Source organism: Wyeomyia smithii, chromosome 3 (genome assembly GCF_029784165.1).
Source record: "Wyeomyia smithii strain HCP4-BCI-WySm-NY-G18 chromosome 3, ASM2978416v1, whole genome shotgun sequence".
Lineage (NCBI taxonomy): Eukaryota > Metazoa > Arthropoda > Insecta > Diptera > Culicidae > Wyeomyia > Wyeomyia smithii.
Window position 1 is genome coordinate 122,120,300 of NC_073696.1, and position 18,359 is coordinate 122,138,658.

The 18,359-nt window shown below is 38.2% G+C and overlaps 1 protein-coding gene across 3 annotated transcripts in view; it reads left to right on the plus strand.

Annotated features, from left to right (window-relative positions):
- The first annotated feature begins 2,349 nt into the window (after window positions 1-2,349).
- The window catches only part of LOC129731047 (uncharacterized), a 56,519-nt gene continuing 40,509 nt past the window's right edge, over window positions 2,350-18,359 (plus strand). The window contains exons 1-2 of one of the 3 annotated variants that reach the window (XM_055690772.1): window positions 2,350-2,744; window positions 2,918-3,327. The gene's annotated coding sequence lies outside the window, so the exon portion shown is untranslated. The remainder of the gene's footprint in view (window positions 2,745-2,917; window positions 3,328-18,359) is intronic. The other 2 variants (XM_055690773.1, XM_055690774.1) reach the window with 2 other exon arrangements.

Below are 18,359 nucleotides of genomic sequence, written 5' to 3' on the forward strand. Positions count from 1 at the left end.
CGATTGTGACAAGTATTGTTTTAGCACATCAAAATCGTCATCGTGTGATAAGGTTGATAGGACGGTCAGGTATCTGATGGATTCGTTTTATTGTTTATTACTCTTATCGCGCGTAATTCCTGCCCCGGGCTGTCGCAACAGTTTGCCCTACCGTTGGTGAATTGAAGCAATTATTTCTTCTCGTTTCTCAAGGTACATGTAGACGTCATTGTCGTGCCATATTCAATTTCTTATAGTTTAGCTGGTTGCTACAGGAAGATTTTTGGTATTTGTAATAGAAAAAATAACATTAAAACTAAATGCAATGGAAATACATCTATTTTCTTTCCGTGAAATTAACAGCAAATGTGCTTGTGATGTTATAGAAATAAAAAACCAAACGTGATATTATCACAAACAATTTTTGCTTTGCAAAGTGAATGCTTCCTGGGACATTGAACGCAATTTTCAATTAGACTTTAGCAGTCTCTAAAACCAACCAAGTAAACAATTCTGCGGTCAGGGTCATCTGTAATTCCTATTATACCTTTTCTTTTCTTACATCGACTCACTAAATAGCATCCAGAATGAAATGATTTATTGTTCATCTTTTCAGATCATATCACCGAAATACTATATTTCAAAAGATAATCCATTGCAATGGCTCATTGATGATTCTTAGTTTCATGAGCTTTTCCAGTCAAAACGATCCTTAAATCCTTTTTGTATTGCTTCATTAGGGTTGTTTTTAGCTACAAGTTTGGGTCGCCACGGTATGGATCTGGAAATACGCATTAGTGTTATCGATAATGTTTTATTCGAATGAAACTAACTGAACATTTCCTCCGATTGAGAAATTTATTAGATTCCAGAGAGTGCATATATTTTAGCATACACTCTACTTGAAGTATTGTGGTTCAGAAATGATTAGTGTAGAAAAGCTGTCTGAAAACGAGTTATATGGAACCAGTAATGCTTTGTAATAAAAGTGTAGTGAAGAAAAAAATTTTTCATTCAAAAAATACAAAAATACACCAAATTTTGAAACACAAAACAGAGAAAGTTTTCTCTTTGATATTTTATTCGTTGAAACTTTTAATTAATACAAAACTTTTGGTAAAAAGTCCAGAATGGAGAAATCTAAGGCACTTTTTTCTCAATGAATAAACTTTAGAGTATTTGCTCTTTGGCAGCAACGAGATTGGATTGCTGAAAAGTTGAATGTTCCATGTAAAAAATTGTGCGAATGTGGTCCGGGTATTTCAAATAAGGACTGCCAAAAAATGTGCTTTGCTCTTGTTCGACGTTTATGATGATATTGTAACATCTTTTTCACCGATTCTTGTACCACAAATGGCCGACTTCGAACCACCACTTAGAATTTTTTTAAATTCTAAGTGGTGGCTCGAAGTCGGCCATTTGTGGCTTCAGCATAGCTTTACCATAGTAAGTGAAACAACTCAAAAAATTTTTTTTTGGGCGATACGCATACATGTATCGATTAAGGTTTTTTTTATTCATTTATTAAGCATTACCATAAAGTTTTATATTTTTTATTATAAATTTATTCCTTTATGTAGAATATATTTCAATTTCCATTTCTAAAGACGGAGTTTCTTAGCCATAAGTAGTAGGGTATTTAGTGAATATATTGACCGTAATATGCATTTCTAACCCAACCAATAAAAATCACATCTAATGCCTAGTTGTTATTATCCGCAGTTACGAACAATCTCCAACCGACGCTGTTCTCAGCAGATTATCCTAGCCATTGTATTGCTACGCGATCAAGTTGATCGGATACAACGCAGGTTGTGTATCCAAGCTTAGCCTGTCTCCGTGTGCAAACAGAATAAACCGCCTGTGAGAGAATCAACTCTTCGTTTGGGAACTCATATTCTCATAGTCAGTTGTGATTCGCATTACTGCCGTAAAACTTCGCTCAATCTTGCTTGACTTAGCCACATGAGCCAAGGAGTGTGTCAGTATAAACATTCCCCTAGATGTTGAGTGGTAAAAGGTGCCGTTTTTGAGAGAGCGCAAGCAACGTTTTGTTTACGGTGTGTTTATGTGAGCTGAGTGCTGAAAAATGCGGAGGGAGATAAAAAGAACTATCAATCAAATCGTCTACTTCAGACTATTCGTTCCGATATACTTACACGCACATACTGGAAGACAGTAGAAGGTTGCCATCGAGACACGACCCTCCTCAATGCTTATAAGTTTTTTTTTCTCATATCTCTAAGCCAACTTTGTCAAATGTATCTATAAGGAGCCATGAAACATGTTGAAGGATAGCTTCAAACTAGCGATCGGTTACCCTATTAGGGGGAGGGAACCCAAGCTTCTACTAGTTGTTTACAGCTTAGCGGCTGATTGTTCAGTATCGTGACTACTTTGATCGAGTTCACAGACAGAGCCAGCGCTTGTGTCGTGTGATCGCGTAGGTTCGTGCCAAACGTGTTTGATTCATGCGATCGGACGGATCATTCACCTGGGGCGCGTATCGCTTTCGTAGTGCCCGGCGTTTATAATCGTAAATCGCGAGCGAAAGGGTGAAACACAACAAGTGGTCTTGAGTTCTACATTATGTGTTAGTTTCACGCAGTCATTTAGTAACCGCTTAGTTATCTTCTGCTCGGCAGTTAAATATCTTGGCAGACAGTCAACGATGGCAAAATTTGAGCTATTTGTCGGTTTTTATGTGTAATCGTGTAACAGTCCCGTCACGCGGCGATTTCGCGCCTGTATGTGATTTGACGAGTGTGTGTGAAAAAACCAAATTTGTTTTCAACCTTACCTGGCCGTAGCATTCGGCAGTGATCGTGCCAAGCAAGGCTCTTTCGCTGTCACACCTGGATGATATATATTCATGGTGAAGTGCATATCCAAATTTTACATCGAGCTTTAATGTGTTGGTGCGGGCTGTCTTTTGCAGGGCTTGATGTGCTTTCACTAAACGCAACCGTAAACTTGTTCTGGCCTTGAGTCCGTACGCTCTGGTTAGCGAAGTGCTGCTACCTAGATAAGCTTTATCGTCGCGTCGTCAATCAATCGAAGGAGCAACCGGCAGTACGCGCCGCGCATTTCATCGGTTCATATTCAGGCACATGATGCATCAGTACGAGAACAAAAGTGCTCTGTGATGACACTGTTTATGTGATTTTTTTCAGTAGATCTAGGCAATTAGATGAGGTTTTGTGCTGTGTACTTAGTATGGACGAGGTGTCTGTGACCGTACGAAAAATGCCACTTCGGTGCTAGATTGGTGAATCAACAAAAGCCCGCAGCATTGTGTATTCCCCCGTTGACGTACAAGTTCACAATATAGGGGTTTTTGTGTATGCGGTAAGTGTGCTATAATTTGTCTTAGTGTCGTTCGTATTGATGAGCGCAGCAGAGCTTATGCGATTGTTTGTGTGATGGGAGACCACGTGACTTCAGGAAAAAGTTATCTCAGTCGTTTTATCCAGATTGTGATTGATTGATTCTAGGGCTATGTTCGAAGTCAATTCGAATTAGTGATTCGTAATTGTTTAGTTACATTCGACTCATAATGAACAAAGAGTTATTTATTGTGATTTTAAACTTGTGACAGATAAGATGAGCGGAAATATTATGAACTCTATGAGTCGATACTATTTAGGCGATGTGATGAAATCACATAATTAATATATGTACTTATTTTGCTATACCTAGCATGTGCATAATCGCATGATCCAAAAATTGTAAAATATCATCATAATATTCATATCTATATTAAAAACGGTACTTCGGTTTTCTAAAGCATGACTTTTTGTTGTAATATTTAGCATGCTCAACGCAATTTAAGAACGGACTTAGATTGCCAATACATGCGTAACAGTACCATGTGATTTTTCATCACCTTTGAAATAAACCTTAGAAACTTATTCAGAAACTTATTCACATTCACAATTTTGGCCAGCCCCATGTTACAAATAAACGCATAACAGACTCAGAGCTGAAAATAACTAGTTGAAATTTATAATAACTATCATTAAAAGACCAATCGAAGTGTACTAATCGGAACAACAATTAATTTATTACCTATAAAAGTATGTTGGCATATATTTACCTCAAATGAATGCATGTTTAAAATTTTCGTTGTTTGATTGAATCAAAAGGAAGGAAAAAATACGGTGGTTTACCCGCATTTTACCCAGTTGTACGATTTGGCAGTGTGACTTTTAGGCGGTTATGGGCAGTCAGACTCGGATTTGAGGGGGGGGGAGCAAGGGGACAAATGCCCCGGGCCTTCCGACTCGAGGGCCCCCCCTAGACACGAAGTGAAGATTTTTTTTTTGCTCGTCACCTTGCAGCGGTAGTGAAGGCGTAGCACAATTTTTCGACGAAATTTTTTGAACAAAAAGGGTCCCACGAAAAAATCTGCCCCGGGCCGCCCAACGCCCAAATCCGGCCCTGTGGGCAGTTATTTTTCAAGAGCTGACAAGGTTGCTTTTTGCCTTTTATAAATATTTTTTTCTGTACCGTTCATTAGTAAAAAACTTGTTTTGTCATCATAATTCACTTAACTCTGTTTTTGAATAAAAAATATACTACATACTACAATTTTTGAAATAAAATGGGTGTATCCATTTGCTAATACTGACTTTATTATTATCATATACAATTTTAGTTGCTATGTACAATGTTTATTAACAATAGCAAAACAAAATTATTAAAATGAATGAACTAGTCGATGCTATTTCTTACGTGTTTAGAAATGTAACACAAAAGTGCTGTTTACAAAAGCACATAACTTTACTACAATGAACGAACCTCGAATACTAATTCCTTTATCAATTTATAGTAGGTATCGGCAAATTTATAGTAGGGGTATGATATGTGCATATGAAAAAGGATATTTTTTCCTGTATCATCACTGCGACTAGAAACTTTTGATCTTTTGTGATATTGCCCGAGTGTTTTCTGTATTCCGCACTTCTATTATTACATCATCACTATTGAGAGTAAGTGGCATGACAAAATTCGTGCTTGTGTGTATGTTCTTTCACCCATCTCGTCACGTTCACGCTTACTACTCCTTTGTGGGGAGCCTGAGAATTAACCCATGTTTAAGACCGTTGACATCGAATGGCCTGAGATCAACTGATATTCCAACCTACGACTACCCGCTTGTCAAAGCGAACTCTGTAGCCTTGCGGCTACGGAGCACCCCTTAAAATGGATATGATATAAAATTTTCATGCCCATCACGTCAAGATGTTACCGCTGCAGCTGTTTCCAGAGCTGCTAAAACGTAATCAAAAATATTTTGTCTCAAAAAAAGAGATTTTAAAGCTGTAGTGTATTCAGCAAAGTTCTTTCATTGATTATTCTCTATTTAACATAAGTTACAATTTTGTGATCAACCCACTTAAAAGTGAAAAACGAATTTTCACTTCTCTCATTTTTGCATATAAAAAATCACCTTGTTCCGCAACAGCTTTTTAACCATTCCTGTGAATTTTGGAACCCCTAGTGTATGTAGAAGTGCGTCAAAATGCCGTATATTAAGTGCTCGTGTGGTCCCCGTGGTTCTGCAGTTAACAATGTCAGTCGGCTAGCTCTCCCGCACGGTTGGGATGTCGGGTTCGATTCCCGTTCAGGTCGAGGATTTTTTCGAGCTGGAAATTTTCTCGACTCAGCACTGGGATACGGTGTATCGTTGTACTTATCCTACAACATGCAAAATGTGCCAAAAACAATATCGATAACGAATTTCCCCAACTAATTTAGTTGATCGAGACCGCTATTAGCTCTCCAGGCTAGCGTGCGATATTGTTTTAGGTGCTCGCCGGGCTCGTCGCTTCTGCGTTGGCTTACGGGAAAACTTATTTAAATCTCTGAAAAAGTTATCTTTGGTAGGAGCATCAATATCCACAGGAATGGTTAAAAAGCTATAATCTTTTATTTGCTTTTTTTTTCAGTTTGAGCTCTAGTGCCAAACCTGTGTTTACCAGTGTAATTAGCATTCCTTCCTCCTTTCTGTGCTGAGTGACGAGCTTGAAACGTTTCTCAAAAGAATCGCACCCTCCAACGGCATCTCGTCCCAGATCTTGAAAACGAGCTTCTCAAATTTGTCCACAGTGCTTACTTTATGTTTGCTCTGCTTGGCCAGCTTGAACGACCGTACATAAAAGTCCAAGGAATTTAGTTCCGGGAAGCTGGGAGGCCACAAAGTCTTATCGGGAAAATAAGTCAAATTCTCCCGACACCACGCTTGGACGAAATTTGCCGTGTGGACCGGTGCGTTATCCTGTTGAAGGCGTAATGATCCTTCCCGTAGAGGTCCCGACGTGCCGAAGCCTCAACCTTCTCCAGAACCACGGTCTTGTAGTACGTGGTGTTGATTCTCACGTTTCGCTCGAAAAAAAAACCAAAGGGAGCTTCCTACGCCTGGATACGGCCCCCTAACGATCACCGTCGTGACACTCTGCAACCTCCGATGTAGCCTCCGTTACCCCGTGAATCTTGCTTTTCTTATACGACTTGTATTCCAGGCACATCATCATGATTGTGTGGGCAGTTCCGATTGACACATCCTTCCGGATCGAGCGGCTCATTTTTTACGTACCCGCTCCCTCACCATCTTGATGGCTGCTGGTGTCCTCACCGAACGCGGCCGCCTTGATCTCGCATTGTCCTTGATCGAGTCCGTTTCTAGGTACCAACGAATGGTAGTACAGATGAAATTCCGCTCCAGACCGTGAGATTTCAACTGCCGGAATTTGTCGCCGGGTAATTTACTTCTCGGAAACTATTTTACTACGACGCCGTGGTACGCATCTTATATACCGGCAGAGCTCTATAAACACGGAAAAGAGTTACTAGCGACGGTATTCAGAACATACGCGTACTGGCCGTATTTGTAACGGAAACTGTTGCGGACAATGTGTGGTGAAGTACAAACCGAAAGCGAAGAGGGGCGCGGCGCAGGCGTATGAGACACGAGCTTCAGGTACTACCTGGAAAGATTACCATTTTGCATTTGACGTAGGTCGGGAGCCTGCGATATGCCGGACATTTCACGAGGATGCCGTACGATAGTACGGTAAATCGGTTCTCCACGAGGACCCCACAGGCACCAGAAACAGAGGAGCCCTACTAACCAGGTTAAAGGGTATCTGCGAGTGTGGAGATGCCTAAAAATTAGTGACGAGTATCCCAGCACCGTGGAGAGTGGAGGAAAATTCTTGATATGGCACGAGCCACCACAGCTCTGGGCTGCTGCAGCAATTAACCACATCTTTCAAGAATATCATCGATTTGAAATATTGCAGTATGCGTTCCGTCGGGATCGGTAGAGATCCCTTGTGAGATTTTTTTAACCCCTGTGCAAATGCGTCACGAAGTGGTTCCTAGCGTTTTTTCAAGATTTCAAATAATAATAATAATAATAAATTCGATTATTTTGTTAAAAAATATAATAATTTACAACAACTAACTTAGTAAACCACCCAGATCAGTAACTATCTGCCTCCAATGCTTGTCCACAAGTAAAGGATTCCAATACTGTAAAAGGTTTTTGTTTCAAATAGCGACTCTGTGACTATGAGTGTTTAAGTGTTTCGGTCGCCCAAATGGCGCTTGAGCGTATCTCTAGTAGAACAGCTGTCATATCTTATATACCGTGGAATGGGGTGAAATTGATCAGTGGGGTGAAATTGATCACCTGAAAATTCGAGATAAAAAATACTAATCAAAATATATTGCACTTACAACACTAGCTAATGCTAACGTGTCCATAAACGCAACTTTTGCATGATTCACATACCTGTCAAAGTTAACCCTTGCATGCCCGGTGCGATTTTTCAAATTTTCGAAAAATTCTTCTAACTCAGTCAAAACTCAATCAAATTTGATCAAACAAGTTTCCAAATAACAAAAAAAAGTATTGAATTCACTTGAAGTAATCTTAGTTGAGGGTTATTTACGTTAAATTTGGAGAAGTGAGTAAAGTTTGATAAAAGCTCAAAAAATGTAATTTTCAACAATGATCATTCCATGCCATTGAAGAAATACTGATGAATTCGCAGGAAACCACAAAGATTTTAATTTCAGAACTAGTTTTTGAGCTTTCGCAACAAAGCAAATTGAAATCGGTCTAACGATGATCAAATAAGAGCAAATTTAGCTACAAACAGCTCGTGAGCCAAAATAAACAAATTTTAACCTGAAATATCGTTATTTTCGTTTCCAAACTAGATGTAAATGATATTTTTCAGTACAGAAATCATTATTTATCTTTGGCATTTTGAAAAAAGCACATTGCCAAAATAATGTATGGATTTCAATGGTAATCAATTTCACCCCAATTTACCTCATAGTACCTCATAGAATTATCGAATTTATTTCATGAAGTAGACGATAGAAATTTCACCAATAGCCATAGAGGTTTACTGGAGCACATACCAGTACTTGTTTTAAAATTATACTATTCCGGGAAAAATATACATGAAGCTAGTTAATTGGAAATTGTTATAAAAATTGATCAATTTCACCCCATTCCATGGTACCGATTATTTATTTATTTGTATTATTATTTGTATTTTTTCACCGTCTCAACAGAAAGTACTTTTATCATTTGTTTTAAAACACTTTTAAAACATTTAATCGTTTTTGCCCACAAGCTAAGAAAACTCACTCAAGTCAAGCAAAACAATTACACTGGTCGCAAAAACAAAATATGCTACCCCAAAGCTCAAAATAGTTACTCTGAAAAAATTATAGCCTTCAAACCGTTCCTGTGAATTTTGGTGCCCCTTGTTTGGTTAGAAGTGCGTCAAATGGCCGCAGAGTAATTGCCGGTTTCTGAAAAAGTTATCTTTGCTAGGGACAGGAGTAGTTAAAAGGCTATAATCTTTTCTCCAGTTTTAGCTCTCGGGCAAAATATGTGTTTACTAGTGTTATCATATTGTTTTTGACTTCACTTTCATTGCACCAGTTAAGTAAAATATAACAAACAAATTATAGGTTACTATTCTCGCATGAGCAAAAGAAAATTTCAATGCTATGTTATGTAGGGTATCGAACGTCTTCGGTAGTGATTTTCGTCAGCATGCAGGTTTTTACCTAAGAAAGAACGAACTTTCTGCAAAAATCATTGCAATCTTGAGTTTCTTCGTTAAACTTAAACTAAAGTTATTTCGCAAACTAGTCATAGCAATTTTAATCTTCTCTATCTATTTAACCTGAAATCAGCTAACGAAATCGTTTCTCAGAATTCGATCCACTTTTTGTTGCTTTTGCCCAATACTCCACTTACCTCTCGATACCACAAGTCATATTATTATTGGCTGTGGTTAAACATAATTGCACCATTTCGTTTGGCGTTGATGAAGCTGAGATCAGCTCAAACAAAGTTGTGAATGCGGTTTATGTTGCGTTGTTGTTTAATTTATCATCCGATTGCGTTTTGTACGCCAATCTTTTTAACTGCACTCGTATTTTTTATGTAGATGTTTAGCTGGATTCTCGTTGCTTTTTTGAGAATTTTGAGTCTGGTTTACTGGTTTGTTGTTTTTGTTTAAAACGGCATACCAGAAGTGCATATTTGTTTTTGAAATTTTTTGATATGCAAACATTCTTTGATTGCAGATCTGTATTCAAAATTTTTTGCCTCGGGCATTAAGAAAGAATGTTATTTTGAAGAATCAACCAAATTCAAATTTGGAAATTTTGTCAGACAGAATGAGCAATCCTAGGAAACTTGGGATCGTCACTGGTAATAGTAATCTAATAAAAGAGAATTCCGGAGTGATTCGCGTTTAGGGCGCAACTAACAAAATGTAAACAAATCGTTTTATTACACCATTGGTTTCGAAAAGACTTACACAATTCATGGCAAGAATCCTTTCTTTTGTATAAATCGATAAAATCGTGACCTTATCGCTACAATATATTTTTTTTCGCTGGTGCACGAGGCTGGCGGTACTGGTAGCGCCATCTGGTTACGGATTGCTACTACAAAAAACTTTACACAAGTTTGGAACTCAGCTTGGACGTCTGTCTGCGATAAAATTATTTAAATCAAGTTTTTAGTAAAGGGCGATAGAACAGTTTACCCAAAACAAAAGATACTTTGGAACTAGGCCCTTTACATTGTTTTGAAGCAACGGGCTTATTTGCGAAATATTTCGTAAACAGGCGACAGTAAAGGGCGGATCAACTTTTTTTTTCAAAATAAAGGCGCATTTAAAGGGGCGCAACTGAAGAAAAAATAAATGCTATAATGCTACGTAATTATCTAGAGAGGGTCTTGACTTTGTGACGAAATGCTACGAAGGGGGAGGGGGGAGTCGAAAAAAACCTAAAAAAAAGCTACGTCATTTATGGATGTTTCCTTATCTGACCGGAACTCCCTCCTAGTTAGTCTCGAGATACGTAGATTTTTGTGCCAAATTGTTGGTTTTTCACTGCCGATGATTATGATATATAAGAAAAGTTTTGTACTGACAAGGGGCTGTCTATAAACCACGTAAACTGAGGAAAATGTCTTGTGTTTTCGGATAAACGTAAATAACTCGTTAGTGGAACGAGATAAACGATTACTGTTTTCAGCAAAGATGCACATAATAGTAAAACGCTTCTTATGGCTTTGAGAGTTAGTTCGCGTTTTGTCCGCAGAGATGGCGCACGAATCTAAATTTTGATAGAAACATCCAAGAGCTATGGTTTCTTCAGTAAAGTTGTAAAGCTATTCAATTCAATCAAAACTACTAAAGACAAAACGATTTAGAAAATCTCGATTGCAGAGCCACCAAATGTTGATACAGTTTTCTATGGTCTTGTTTGTAAAAAACTGTTTTAAAACGGTGCTTGATCAATTCAATGCAATCATTTGTAACATTTTTTGTTCTAGGTTGTATGAACAAACTCACTAAATCGATCTTATTAACTTCCTCGTAAGACATTGCTCGCTTTTTCGTAAAACACAGAACTGTAAAGCACACATAGAACTTTGTTTCCTCCACATACACAAGCAATCAGACCGACTCAAAGGTATGAACTAGATTCAGTCAGCCATAAAAGACATATGAGCCGCATGATTCAACAGCATAACAATATGTGTGAGATTGACGGTTAACTCAATGAAATTTTGTGTATGAAACCTGACTGCAATGTTGGAAAGTTCGACCATTAGAACCTCCATTTGTTTATGCTTTGTTAATGCTCGAACCATTTGTTTAACTCTGACAGTGATATTTGTGTTTGGTGAGAGAAGTTTGTGTGTGGTGTTTCATGGTCGTGTTTTCATAAAACAAACACTGGAAATAATTTTTGGGATAATAATTCATTTTTTATTCGGTTTAGTATGATTTCACATGAATAATCGCTAAGTCTCGATGTTGTAAGTGCCATCCACAGACCACGTGGACAGTTTTTCAACAATTTTGACCCCCCCCCCCCTTCCCCTCCGTGGACAACTGCCCATATAAATTTTTAAAAAATTGTATGGACCGTGGAAATTAGCCAAGCCCCCCCCCCCCCTAAAAGCTGTCCACGTGGTATGTGGATGGCCCCTAATGGGTTAACAAAATAAATTTCAGAAAAAAACTTTGGGTTGTTAAAAAAACATCGTTTGAAAATAATAAAGATACACGCGAAAATCAATTTATTGCTAATATTAATCTTTTTTTTTTCGAACAAAATGAAAAAATATTTTTTTTACTAAAGTGTGTACAACTGAATAATCATACTAATTTTGAGTTTTTACAGTATATTTTTGAACCTAATTGCTATGACATACGTTGATAAGTCTCCATAAAACTCCGAAAAATTACATAAAATATTTAAAATTTGAAATTATCTTTTTCTACAAAAACGCAAATTTTACTCAAACTTTTAAAATATGTTTTAAACAACGTTTATTCTAATTAACCAACTAAACTAATAATTTCACGTTGTTTTAGTGTGTTTTGAACCAAATTGCTATAATATACGAAAAACTTTGTTGATAAATTACCCAAAAATTCAAAAATTGCAGAAAAATGGAAAATTTTTAATCATCTTTTTCTTCCAAAACGCAAATTTTCCGCAAACTTTTGACACATATTCTTGAAAGGCACAAGTAGGCTCTCAGACACACTATCAGGTGTTGTGCTTACACGTGCTTCCATTTAATGTTTTTGATGGTCAAAATAAGGATAATTACGCATATTTTCAATGTGGCCTGCGACTGTCTCTGTAGGGTTGAAATCCATTACCCATCTTGTTTTAGGAAACTAATTTGATAAGCTTTCAATCATATGTAAACATGCCATGATAGCTTTAGTATATTCCAAAATATTCAGAAAAACTATTTTTCTCCGTTTCTGAAATAGGTAACTTTGAAGGCATTTTTCAACATGAACCGTTTTTTGTATCAAGGTTCCATTCAAAAATTATGAAAATATAGATAAAACACTACAAAATCATGTGCTCAAAACATCCTGAATATGATATTCGCATTTTGGTAATTTTGGCCACTCTTTTATATAGGGACCGTCTTATGTGCGCTAGCCCCGCAATTGTCCTGTACACCTAGCAGTTGGCTGCGAAGTCTGTGTATAATTCGTGACTACGAAGTTGAAAGAAATTTTAAAGCTGTTCGCACCTAGGTGAACTCTCATATGCAATTGTCAAAATGTGTGTGATGATCAAAGCAAAAATATGACCCTCCTTCTTTTTCTCAAGCAAAAACCAAACAAATATCAGCACCTTCGTAGTCGCGAATAAACAGAAGGTCGAGTTCCGAATCGGAATGCAGCACCAAGGCTTTGCTTTTTTATCTGACCGGAATTAACCAAATGAACTTAAATCGGTACTGCAACCGTCGCGACGGAGAAACGGACGTTTATCGAAACGATTTAATCTTTCCAGTCGGGCAGTGATTTACGCTCAACCACTCGAACATTATGATTTGTAAACACGGGGTAAAGTACACCAAACGGGTCGAGTAAACCGGCCGTGCTGACCAAATTGGCCCGTGTCAGTGCATCATTATTCTGTAATTATGTGTAGCGTCCTCGGTCAATATTGACCGCTTTCACCGATTGCATTCCATCGTCAATCCTATCGTTTGCTCAGGCTTGTATCCGTTACCGTCCCGTCAGACGTCATCAGCTGACGCACAACAAACATCGGGGAGGTGTGTTCCTTTTTCATCCTCTTAGAAGTAGAACGGTTTTATACTTTGAAATTAACTACAATATATGCGTATACACTAAAGTCGCTTTTTACGCGGGGGATACGTGCCGCGTAAAAAAACCGCGTAAATTCCGGAATCCGCCTAAAAAAACCGCGTAAATTCCGGAATCCGCGTAAAAAAGCCGCGTAAAAAGCGACCTAAGTGTAATTTGAATAATAAAGTGTTTTGCAGTAGCTGTGATGAGTTCAGGAGAGTCACGGTGCGGATCGAAACTCGTTAAAACAAGATAATTTGCGATCTTTTAAATGCACTTTGATTTTTTTTTTTCAACATTTTACAGTAGTTGGTTGAGAAAAAAATTGTGGATATCCGAATAAACCCGTATGGTATGAAAAAATGACAATTGTGACATTCTTATCTTTGTATGTGCCTCTTATATAAATGCATATTTGTATGCGAGTGAAATGTATCGGTTAGAAGCTTTGTCATGGATAAGGAGAAAGGAAAATGAGCTTAAAAATAATTACAGTTTAATTGCTCGGAACATTAATTGTACGGCGGTAAGGGTAGTGGAATAACAGGTGCGCCGGTATCTGAGATCTTTTCAAGTTGAGGGTTGAACTTGTGCTGGTATTCTAAATGTAATCGAAGTTAAACTGAAGCTAAAAAAAACTTTAAAAAAAACAACTCAGTTTTCTGCTATTATTTTTCTTCTGTATTTTATATATTTCCAATAAATAATAAATGTTCACTTGAATAAAAGACTACAAAAACATAATGACAAAAAAGAGCATTCGAGTCTCTCTTATTTGAGTACGAAGAATTAGAATTGATCAATTCACTATGCAACTGTTCAAAATACTTTTGAATACGCTTGCACGAACATTGTTCTGCTCAATTAACGGGATATCTTTCAAGGAAGCGCAATCATAGTTTGTTTGTTTGTTTATTTTTATCATAGACCTTTTGACAGTTGTGATCATTCCCGCAATCGAAGTTATTCTCGCCGAATGAATGAAACTTTCAATTAAGTAAATCTCAACGGATTGTAATTCATTGGCATGAGGTGACAAAACCAGTTTGGCAATTGAAACCAAGCATGTCGCTTGATGCTGTTGTCTTGCGTAGCCCATCCAGAAAAATTTATCACTGGCTTGATTGAGTTTATTTATTTCTCGTTTTGTGTCTGGTGGCGAAAGTATATTAACTGTGATATCAACTGTGATATTATTAACCAATGGGAACTGAATATGTGAAATTTCGCGTAAATTCAGTTGACCTGCAAATAAGTTCGTACTTTCGCTGTCTCGCTTTCAGCCATTTTTTTTCACAAACACACACACGCAACCTTTGGGATTTGTGTTCCGTTGAATGGAAACAGAAATCAGCCATGTGAAAAATGGAAAATGCTTTTGAATCTTTATTTTACTGCAAATTTCATTTCATAAACAACAAAAACAATATTTTGGATTGCCACATCACGTAGGGAGTATGTTTTTCTACGGGTGCGAAAAGCATGCACCAATTGGCTGTATTTTTCCATTTTCATCCACGATCATCCAACCCCCGAGTCCGTCAATGTGGCAATAAGGGGAGTTTCGCGGGAAATATTCGACCTTTTTAATGACACATTATTATTTAATCAGCGTTTATATTTATAGCTGAGCTTTTTGTCGTGCGATTGCCGGCAAATTTTCGTGCATCAATGTGCAGTAAAATTTTTAATCTATCAACGTTATGCACCGGACCTCTAGCCAGTGTGCAGCAGAAAAACGAACGGCAATGAATATGAACAAAATTTGCGTCTCCCGGGATTTGTATCATTTCGATCAGAATTTTATATCATCAACTGAACAGACTCGCCCAGATTGATCGAACCATTTCGCATGTTTGGGGTTTGTGTTTTTTTTGTCTGTGGTTGCAAAAGTGTCAGTTCAAATAAAGGGTATTTAACATGGTACACGTCATCGAATTGGCACTGGTTGAATGGGAGTTTTTTTGGTGCGTGTGATGCACGTGGTAATCACAAATATGGTACAATTTCCGGTTGTTTGGTGAACGAAATTGTGGATACATTTTAAATCTGTCAATTAAACTGGCGCATGATGATGACCAGAGGGGAGATAATAATTTATGTATTTTCGATTTACTACATCAATAGGCACAATTAACACTGAGAAATAATAGTTGCAGTCCAAAATAGGTCGACGTTTGGTTTTTAAATAAGAACACCATGAAGTAACCTTTAACATGCAAGTATAGGATGTTGGAAAGTCACATCCCCGTTGTTCGAAATTGGAAATTTTTGATCAGATCTGAAACCTGGATATCGAAAGTGTCGCACCTTTTGTGTTTTTTTTCGTTAACTTTTTCCATCTATTCTGCTTCAAAATTTCATGGTATGGCAAGATATGCACATCTGAAATTATTTGATTTGTATAGCATTTGAAAATTTTTAAGCTAATAAATAAGCAATAAATGATATTGAAGTGTTTCAAATGAAATAATGCAAGCCATTTTTCACCGTCAGATGAAATAAATAGAATGCCATTTATGTTCCCCTTCTATATTGCATATGCATTATCAATATTATGCTTAAGATTATTTCTTATCCCCCATAATGCTCTCTACGGAACGATGATAAACCTATTCTAAATCCGGGTCCCTCATTTATCCACAAAACTACATCAGTGTTCAATTTGGTACTATTTATTGTTTGTGGTCTGCTACTGGTGATGTAGATATTTTGCCTAACTGAAAACATAAATTGAAACATACGATTATTGATTCAAGATTTATTGACAATATGTACACCAATTTAATTTCGTCCGGATGCTGTGTGTGCTATTTATAGGCAGCATTATCATGCTCTTAGTCCCTATGTCGCCTTCAATGATGCGCTTTTATTTGGTGTGCCTTTGGTACCATTTCTGGCAAAGCACAGACCGATTGTTTATGCCGCATGGTAACTGCTTTGCATAAAGCTATTTTTCCAATTTATTAGAAATTTCACACCAGCTAGTGTTTTCGATGCAGTGTTGTAGAATTTTCGGCAGGATTCCACTGAACTGCTGCCGCTTCCGTTGGATAGAACTATGCTGCATCCCAGGTCATATTGCTCTAACTATACTCTCAAAAGTAACTCCAGCATGCTTGTTTTGTTTATTCGCGTTCCCAACCTATAATATTTCGTTTAGCTATTGTTCAGAATACGATAAAGCGGAATATAAACTTAATAATAACATAGACAGCCAGCGGAAGAATTGCCGATTTGCATAATAGCTAAAAATCGCAGCTTTCGTTTGTTATTTGTTCTGGATCACTGCGAAAATATGTGATGAGTGATACGTTTCATTTCCCATCCTCATACATTCGCAATTATCAGTTTGAAGACACAAAAAAAAACAAGTTAAACTAACATTGCAGTTTGTATCATTTTAAAGGTTTTTAACTACAATATTCTAGCGCTACCTCAGATCGGCTATTTGTGGTTCTAAAGGGTATTCATCGATTTTAAAAATTATGTACGTTCGCGGATTCCCGAACAATCTAATACGATTGGTCAAGGTGACAATGGATCGAGTGATGTGCGTCGATAGAGTTGTCTGGACACTTTAGAGTTGAATTGAACCTCGAATAGTGTTACGTCAAGGTGACAATCTTTCGTGCTCACTGTATATTGTTCTAAAAGGCAGAATTAGAACAAACGTGATATTCCGGAGGTCAGTGACCCGAATCCTTGTGAAGATGTCGAATCACATTGCAGGCTAACGCTAAACGGATTGGACTGGCCAGAAAGAAGAGAAGAAAAATAGGTTCAAGGTAAGATAGCGCCAATCTCTTACCCCGATTTCAGATTGACGGTCATGAAACCGAAGTGGTCGATGAGGTCGTGTGGCTGGACTCACTGGTAACAACCGATAGAGATACTAACAGAGAAATTTGACGGCGTATTATGATAGGAAATCGCGCGTACTTTTAAAAGACACTGGATAAGCCATTGGTCCTCTGCAATCAAGACAAGAACTAGACCACGAACGAACGTTAAAGCTAGAAGAAAAACTGGTTATATAAACCGTAGTAGGTCCAGTAGGTAGCATAACACTGGTCGACAAAATGAAAAGAGTGCATTCCAAAAGCTCAAACCGAAAAAAATGAAAGATTATAGCTATTCAACCAAAACGCGTCAACGTCCATAATAGGACGAAACAATGATGAAGCTGTTGGTTCCTTAACCTGCCTCAAGCTGGCTCCACTACACCATCCCTCTTTGAATCCCTAGTGCTGGTTTACGATTCAGCTCAGACACCTGTAACAGACGAGGTTTGACCGATTTTCCAGTTAAGCTGAGACGCACCCAAAATGCTTTTCCCATTTTGGAAGCCTCTGACTCTCCGAACCCAGTCGCGCCCACTGCAGCGTCCATCAAAGTCGTCTCGGCCCTGTGGCTAGTGGTGAGAACGGGGTCTTCAAACTTGCATTCTCACACAAGTACCATTTCGTCTCAGGTTTATCTCTGTGTGCTGAAGTTTCCCGCACTCAGGCGACTATGAGTTTTTCGAAGCTCGACAATATTCCTTTATCCCCGAACGTTATTCTATCGCATCATCAAACCATCCTGCCAAGTCCCCGGAACCATGACATCGCTGCCGGTACCAGATGAGCATCACCTACTCCTACCTGGAAGTAGGAACGCATTATATACAGCATTTTGGAAGCTCCCAATACCACTAACGCAGTCCTGCCCCCTGCCGCTCACCATAGTCGTTTCGATCCTATAGTCAGGTGTGGAGAGGGAGTCTTCCAAAAAAAACCACGGCGAGTATCCACTTAATATTTCTTTTTTCAATCCGCCACATAACATATCAGCGGCTTTCAGTAATATTACACAATTGGAGTTACGGAACCACTCCATGGGATCTGACACTTCGCGTAGCCTGCGAACTCTCTCATTCATCTCGTCCGACTTGTTGATGTAATACCAGAACGTCGGAGGAATTAGCTGCTCTCTAACCGACTACAAGCTTGCGTGCTCTGATACCTGCTATAACATCTACGCCTCCACGGAAACGTCGTATGCTTTATACAGAGAGGACCGGTCCCCGACGAATAGTGATAAACGTTCAGAGGGTGGTATTTTGCTGACCATCCGCTTTTACATCAACCTGCGTAAAGTGTTCCCGCCAGGTTACTCCGAAATTGAACAACTCTGGGTTTCTGCAACCTT